The sequence below is a fragment of the Protomyctophum parallelum genome, assembly GCF_964188405.1.
Source record: "Protomyctophum parallelum genome assembly, chromosome: 5".
NCBI lineage: Eukaryota > Metazoa > Chordata > Actinopteri > Myctophiformes > Myctophidae > Protomyctophum > Protomyctophum parallelum.
In genome coordinates this window covers 23,304,876-23,313,334 of record NC_139702.1, presented here as the reverse complement: position 1 = coordinate 23,313,334, position 8,459 = coordinate 23,304,876, and the positions used below count along the sequence as shown (strand labels likewise).

Genomic DNA, 8,459 nt, shown 5'->3' with positions numbered 1-8,459 from the left:
AATATACGGTACTTGAATATAGATTTGAATAATAAATATATATGTGATAACCTAGCTTTGGAAAAGCGCTAATTTATACCGTTCATTAGGTCAAGAAGAAGTGGTCGGATATCAAAATGTGTACGGAAAAAAAGCGTCCCAGCTCCGCCAGGCTCAGCTGCTGACTGGTGGTGGCCAGGTATGTTTTAAACTAAACTAGGTAGCCTGCATGCCTATATCATATACCAGTAACCAAAACCTATTATTGGACCATATAATTAGTACAATATTCACACATTCAAATACGGGTTGAAATATTTATTTATTATAGGCCAATCCAATGTCATTTCAGAGAAGGCTATAGCAGCGGTGAGCCGCGCCAGCTCACAGCAGCGGTGCGGGATCCTGCATTCAGCGCCCCTCTGCTCCTGCAGGACGGTCCCCCACGCCAGGCTCAGGAACGAGCCCGGTGCTCAACGACGTGGTCCTGGCCAGGCAGCGTGACATTGTCCAGGCCCTGAGGGACATAAATACAACATCCATAGTCAATCTCACGGCGAGTGTGGATAGAGTCGGCAGGCAACTGCAGAATAAATACAACATTTTTTGGGAGTAAACATTGTGCAAAGAGTATTTATTAAACGAGGGTCTTTTTTTGCTATATGCCTTGATTTTACATCGAGCTTTATAGGTGCATGCCCATATTTCAATTCGTTGCCTTTGCTGTTATATGCCAATGTTTTTAAACCATCTTTGAATGAAGTGAGAAAAAAGTGAAGTGCATTTTAACATGTGTAACGTATCTGGGCCAATTCCAAACTGTAGGCTATACTTTACTTACTTTTTTAGAACCGCCTTATGAGGTCCTCTCTCCTCTGTCTATAACCCTCGGGTAGGGGTTTTCCGGTGTGTGGTCAATGGGCATCGGCTCATCTGGTGGGAGCTGAAGGTCTGAAGGTCCAGGGGCACGCCATTGACCGGCAATATTGTGCAACACCGCACAGGACAATATGATGTTGCATGCCTTCACTGGCTTGTACAATATAGCGTGCCCCCATTGCTGCTCAAGCAAATCCACCTGCCTTTGATACAAATTAATGCATGAAACGTAAATATACAAATAATAAATGATGTCAGAAAATAAAGAGCTAGGCTACTACACATGTGACCAAAAGCATCTCACCCTTTAACAGGCCAATGCAGCGCTCTACTGTACCACGGGTTTTAATATGCGCAGCTTGGAACTGCATGCGCTCCTGGGCAGTCGCTGGATCCTGCAATGGCGTTACTAAATATAGTCAGCCATTGCTATAGCCTTTGTCACCTACAACACAAGTCCCACCGAAAATTTGGTAAATATAATACATTACAATACATTCGATTTAACACAGCCTATATACTCACCCACAAGGTCGCTCCTGCCGCCCAATGCACCTAACCTGACGCTGCCAAATGAGGGCGGTATTGGTCTGGCAGCGTCAGGTTACAATGCACCAGCCTCGAGTTGGATTCCTATATTCCGTTGCGGAATATGAGACTCTCATGACTCCTTTCATGCCTCTCATGACTTCTATATATTCCACAACGGAAATATAGGACTAGTTATATATTAAGGACTAACTAGTCCTTAATATCTACGGAAAACCCACCAATAAGCCCTTATCCGTTTTTCTCAAGCAATGACAATTTCACTGGAGCGCAGCGCTATATGCACGCAGACAGCACATGATACAGGCCTACATCCCGTCCCAAACACTGAGGACAGTGAGGAGGTAAAGTAAACTTGTTTATAATGTGGCAAGAAAAATATATTCCAATTACTTTTCGGTGCGCACTCACCATGAATCCAAGCAGAGGTCCTCACAAGTATAGGTAAAACACCGCCGCCACAGTCCCAATGGCCCGTCGCGCAAAAAGTGGTATACACTCAATGCAATTTATATTTTCCATTTTTCATGGGCGTATAAGTCATAGAGCCAGAGAAAGGAGAGATGGAAGCACTAAGCCCTGTTAGCCATGCAGCCTATTATGTTTCATGAGCTGTGGTGGCTTCACTGATATTATATCAGTGAAGCCTGACGTTATAAGAAGATAACGCCCCTGCATGACACCCCCCTGGCCACCGTATAGCGCATTGACAGGTCTGTCTGTCTGTCTGTCGTAGCATGCAGATAGACAGATAGGGGGGGGGGCAGTTTGACAACAGCGGCTGACACATGTTCATTGATGATGATTAATAGGCCTACTGTATATGCTACTGTGCTGCTGGATCGTCGATAAATGGACTATAGGCCTACTGGACTTTGATGTTATACTGCACGGATATAAGCGAACCAGTTTATCAATGTTGGATAGTTGGATACCTGCATGCGCTCTTTGCATGTGCACGGCAGATGGGAGAGAGAGAGAGAGAGAGAGAGAGAGAGAGAGAGAGAGAGAGAGAGAGAGAGAGAGAGAGAGAGAGAGAAAGAGAGAGAGAGAGAGAGAAATGAGCTCCGTTCATTGGCTTTATAGGCAAGTGCAGAAGGTTTATAACGACAGGTGCCCACCTTAGAGTAGCCTATATATATTAACTTATTATTATTGGCTTATTATTTTGCCAGCGGGTGCTTTGGCTCTTGCGCGGAGTTGACGCCGTTGTCTATAGGCCTACGTGCCAGGATGATTTTAAATAAATATGTCTCTGTCTCTGCGTCTCTAGAGCTATAAAATATATAGCACACATCATGTGTGACACATGTGTGCACATACACACACACACACACACACACACACACACACACACACGAGATTCTGACAGAATGCAGCGGCGCATTCTTAAAATAAACAGATATACAAGCTTATAGTGTACCATAGCGTACATACCAGCATACTTACCGTTCAATAATAATTAGCATGTATTATTATTAACGAAAAACAAGCAGTTTTTTCAAACAGTTGTTTGAAACAAAATGGTTGCTGCTTCTGATTAGTTACTAACTTTACTAGACCAATTTAAAATAGTATTAGATGTTTTTCGTTAATAATAACTTATGCTAATTATTACTGAATAATAGGCCATCAGTGGCCACCGGTCGACTCCATTTTGCGCATTACGGCGCCTAGATTGAAATGACCACATTAATCAACAATAGACCATACTGTTCATTGAAAATAGCTGCAAAATCACTATAGTTGTGATGGGATAAAGTAGACCTTTTAAGTATAGTTACCAAGTAGGCCTACCATTAACCCCGCGATGCTGAGCGTGTGTTCCAGCTAAACCTAAGGGTAGGTCTATAGATTTTTAGGGTTAATTATTAGGACCCGATTTTTAATTTCATTCAGAGGGAGAGTCAAGGTATATATTTTATATATAGTGAAACATACATTTCATCGATATCCTTCATCGTCTTCATTTCTTTCATAGTTAAAGCAATTGCTAAGTGGTCTATTGTCTAAAAAAAACACACACAAGCATGAACAGTAGACATCTATTCATCATTATTTATTTCAAATCAAAATACAAACCACTGTCACCAACTCGTCTCGAAGTTCGCGCACACACACACACACACACACACACACACACACACACACACACACACACACACACACACACACACACACACACACACACACACGCATGTTATTACAATAAAAATAGCAATTCTGTTATTTGTGTAATGTGTAGGCTATATAGCCTACAAGTATGTATTTATTATGAAGAGGGCTGCGCTATGGCGATTCACTTGTGTGAGTGGAGGCGGGGGGCTTGGAATGGATTATGACTGTGCATGAGAGAAGTGAACGGTGTGGTCACGGTACCGCTGGCTGGCCTCTGTTTTGCGGCGCACCAAATGAGCTTCTGCTTCAGTTCATAATGCTAAATGTTTTATAAATCAATCGGATTATCAAACGATAGACTGCAACATGACAAAAACAGTTGCACTGAGACTGAGCCATCTCGTTAAACCCAGCATGGCTGCGATGAATAACCTAATCATTAGACCTAATCAACGTCATATATAGTCACCAACCGATCCATATAATTCTGTAGTGTATGATCTGACCACGCAATGTTACAGTCCACTGCAGGCTATTTGATTTACAAAATGATTAGTATTATAACCGCCGTCCCTCAGTGCGGCAGCGGCGCTCCTCGTTATATGTGTCAGATTTAAAATAACAGAGCTGTCTCTAAGCTCTAAGCTCGAGACACGCCATGAGCGGGTGCATGGATATATATGTAGGCTATGTTTGTTCTTTTGGACACCGAACGGGGACGATACTTGGGGTCTTGGACATAGCTTCACTTCAGAGGAAACGGGGAGCTACTCACCAGTCACCACCACTGGAAATGGAATCCATTAGAATGATATGGAAATGGTAGGCTACATTAACAGTCTAAAGTGAGCTACAAAAAACCTTTATTTCGGCGATAAGTCCATTGAACTCCGTTCTCACTCTCACACAGACACACACTGAAAGAAAAAAAAAAGAGATACAGGGGTAGAGAGAGAGAGGGGGGAGAAGTGAGACGGGTTGCTGTTCGGTGTGGAGTGAGTGATTGATTGATTGATTGATTGATTGATTGATTGCGCGGTTATTATTATTATTATTTTTATTAATTTAAATAATATTATTATTAGTTATTAATATTTATTATTATTATTTATTAGAATTTTTATTATTATATAATTTTTATTATTATTATATATGTATATATATATTTATTTATTCATTTTTTAAATATTTTTTATTATAATAATAATTAATAATTCATATTAATATTTTTTAAATATTTTTAAATATTTTTTAAATATTTGTTAGGCTACACGACGCGACAACACGACGCGATGCAGTACAGTACACAGAACGCGAACGCGAACGCGTTCTGCAACGCGGTGCAGAGCTGCAAGCCACAAAGCATGCGTCAAAGCATGCGTCAAAGCAGCGGTGCCATACTGCGCGAAACGGACGTATGCACGCACGCACGCGTGATTAAAAAAACTCAACGCGGCCATGCGCAGTGCAAATGCTATATGGTTTTTGTGGCACTTGCGCAGAACGCACGCACGCACGCATTAAAAAAATCTAACGCGGTCACGTAACGCGTCTTGCGTTTAGGCTGGCACTAACGGAGCGCCATAGTGCGTGTGCGTGCGTGCGTGTGTGTGCGTGTGTGTGCGTGTGTGTGTGTGTTTAAAGTTTAGTTTTAGAAGTGGGATGTACATTCGATCACAGTCTGAAAGAAGCATTCCTTACAAAGAGAACCAACGTCTCAAGGATGCTATTAGGCCCCATTTACACTGGCAGACAAATCTGAATCAGATCTGTGCCACATCAAGATTGAAATCCAATTGGTTTAAATGAGTCTAATATGACTCATTAAACAAATCAGATTGCAGGAATTGCCAATTAAAGCCAAGAGCTAAGGCATTGGCTAAAGTTTGTTCAGTGTCTGTGATATTGGCAGTATTGGCATGTGGAGGAGACGATGCTTCCTCCATCAGTGGACTGTATCCTGAAACACTTGTTAAATTTCCCAAGCTTGTGCATCTTGTGTGTGCAAGTCTCCAGAGAGATCACAGGATTTCAGCTGTTACTGTAGAATAGATGGCAAGGTGTACAAAGAAGGGATTCTCAAGTAGATTATTAATAACATAGAAAGAGAGAGAAAGTGAGAAAGTAACACTTCAGCATAACAACTTAGGCGTTTATCAAATTCAGAGTAAAAGTGCAAAATCAGCATCACATCAGCAAGAAAACAAAGAAAACAAAGAAAACAAAAAACCCCACAGAGAATGCAGGATAAAAATAGATCTAATGTTATTTCAGGTCAACATTAAGTAATAAAGTTATGGTTAACCGCTAACAATTTACTTATTACTTAAAGTCATGTGCACTCAAAAAATCACACTGTGAACTGAACGGTGCAACTATACATTTATTATAGTTACTGTACTCTACTGTGCTCTGTACTGTATTGTAGTGTACTGTGCAGGGTCCCCGGAACATCCAGAACATCCAGGGTGCCGGCCCGGTTCCGGCGAGCCGGCACCCTGGTATGTCCGGACATACGGACGGACGGATATAGTTCCGTAATGGAGCGGAGGCACCGCTCAAAAACAGATGCTCACAGATAAGCCTAGATGTGTGCACAATGGGATACGCTTATAAAATAATATGATATAACTGAAAACACATTATGATTCATGTACAAGTGGACATTCTGAATTTCTAATTGGACCATCGATATGGTTGACTGCTGACTTGCTCTCTTTGTAATCTTTTGATTTTCTCCACCAGGCCGAAATCTATTTGTCTGTCTGTCTGTGAACAGCTAATCTCCGGCACTGTTGGCCCGCCCACCCGCAGGTAAAACAGTGCACACACACTCCCTGGCTGCCAAAGCAGAACCTCTGGACTGACTTTTCGCTTCCAAAGTTTGCAGAATTGGTTCGTTTTGGAACAAAAGGCCTCAAATGATGAATTGTCTTCCTCAATAAAACACACTAAACAATAAAGTGACATTCAATCATATTATTCACCAGTTGAATTTCATTAGAGCAATACACAAATGTGTATGTACACCATATGTGCTGTTTGCACACAGCACAATAACATGCAAATACACCCCCGCAGTTGCAGGGAACACTCAATGTAAAGCTGAGGATGATGAAGTATGATTGTGTGCTGGGTGCTGTGCCATTATTATCCACCATCTGTGTTGGCTGCACTTTGCTACACAGCATAGTTTTATGTTTAATGTTGGCAATATTTACAGAAAAAAAGTATAGAGAAAATGCAATTTCAGAGCACCCATGGCAGCTGTCTTAGCCTATTTTATGGGCAGAGAGAACAGAGAGAATGCATTGCAGACAGGAGAGGAGAGTAAAATGTTCTTAACATTCACACTACACAGTCACCGTAAAACATTGTAAGATGCCAGCTTTGAATCCGCATGGATACGCTATCTTGTAAGTATTGAAAGGCGGTGTTGCTCAGGGTCCTATAGAGGAATTGTTACAGCATGTGTCAACTTTTTTAGTTTTTTTTAGTTTTATTTGTCTCTCCACATTTTAGGCATGTGTCTCGGCCGGGGTAATGAATGAGAAGCTTCAGCAGGAGAATGTGTTTGGCCAATCTGGAAAGTGTGTCAGAAAAGTAACTGCATGTGTCAGCGACGCTCAAGACTCAGTGCTACTTGAGCAACCACTTATGTCAACATCTCGCCCACTATTCTGCTATAATATTGCTCACTTGTCTCACTCTGTGCTTCTGTTCCAGGCTGGTGTGTAACTATACTGCTGTTACCCTCTGTCACGCAACTGGAGGTGGCACAAACATGAAGCAAATAATCAATTTGAAATTCCTGGTTAAATTTGGTTAGGATTAGGGTTAGAGCGATCATGTGATCCCTGCTCCAAAATCTTGTTGGGCGCCTCGGCGCTGTCGTCTATCCTGTGCTGTTTAACAAGTGTGCATTCTCCTCCCTCTTGAGGGTCTAGGTTGTACATACAAGTAGCCATCAGTGGCCGCTACTAGCATCCGTGGGATCTTCTGGATCACAGCTAGGGCACAGATGTTCTTGTGTCCAGAGAAGGGCAGTCGTACGGTTGTGAAGGCTCGTTCCTGGGTCCACATCTCCGTGACCTGGGCTGGCAGGTAGGTGGTCGACGCCATCAGCAATTTCCCCAAGTACCCTCCCCATGTGGTGGGCTCCTCCGCTGGGACATGCTTCTCCTTCTGCGTCGCCAGTTTGAAAATGTGGACCGTCTCTGTGTTGCTGGAGGCCTCTCCTATCGTGGCACTGCCAGGGTAGGCAAGGTAACAGTTATCATTGCTGATGGAGAGGGCACACACACACCTGTGTGGTTGGGTGGGGTCTCTCTGACGGTGTGTAGGACGTTCATGTCCCAGGTGTTGCGGATGTACAGTGACTCCTCCAGACAAACTATAAGCCTCTGTCTGTTAAGTTTGACAGCCAGTATGGTGTTGGAGTAGGAGAAGTTACAGATCTCTGTTCCCTTCTTGAAATGACAAACTTTGAGCTTCCTGGGCGCCTTCAGACTGACGATAGCCACTAGACTGCTGCAGAATAGACGCTCCACCATGGCATGCACACATCCTCTGTGTTACATTCGTACATCTGCTCCAATTTGTCCACAGATGAGAGGGAGAAAAACTTGTATCCTGATTTGGTACCAACAGCTAAGAATGTGTTGTCCTGGTTGAAGTTGGCAAAGAGGAGCTGGCTTCTGCCAGCATCCCCACTTTGACTGGCCAGGTTCATGAGCTCGACACCATTTAACGTCTGCTGAGAAATATAGCAGCAGTTAAGGCAGAGGTTTGTGACTGTGATCAAAGGCTGAAGAGAGGAGCTTCCGTCGCTTCTTCTTTAGTCTTGTTCCAGTGATTGTTGTTTTTCAGCAGGGCTGCTGCTCCACCAGTGAATTCTAATGCGTGATTTACACTTAGTTGCATACCGAAAAATA

At 42.8% G+C, this 8,459-nt stretch overlaps 1 pseudogene across 1 annotated transcript; it reads right to left on the bottom strand.

The window, feature by feature from the left end:
• Nucleotides 1-433: 433 nt before the first annotated feature.
• Nucleotides 434-8,257, bottom strand: LOC310858268 (WD repeat domain phosphoinositide-interacting protein 2-like; annotated as a pseudogene). Its single transcript has 2 exons — nucleotides 7,507-8,257; nucleotides 434-496 (listed from the first exon to the last, which is right to left on the bottom strand). The product of its transcript is annotated as a WD repeat domain phosphoinositide-interacting protein 2-like (transcript).
• Between the last annotated feature and the right edge of the window lie 202 nt (nucleotides 8,258-8,459).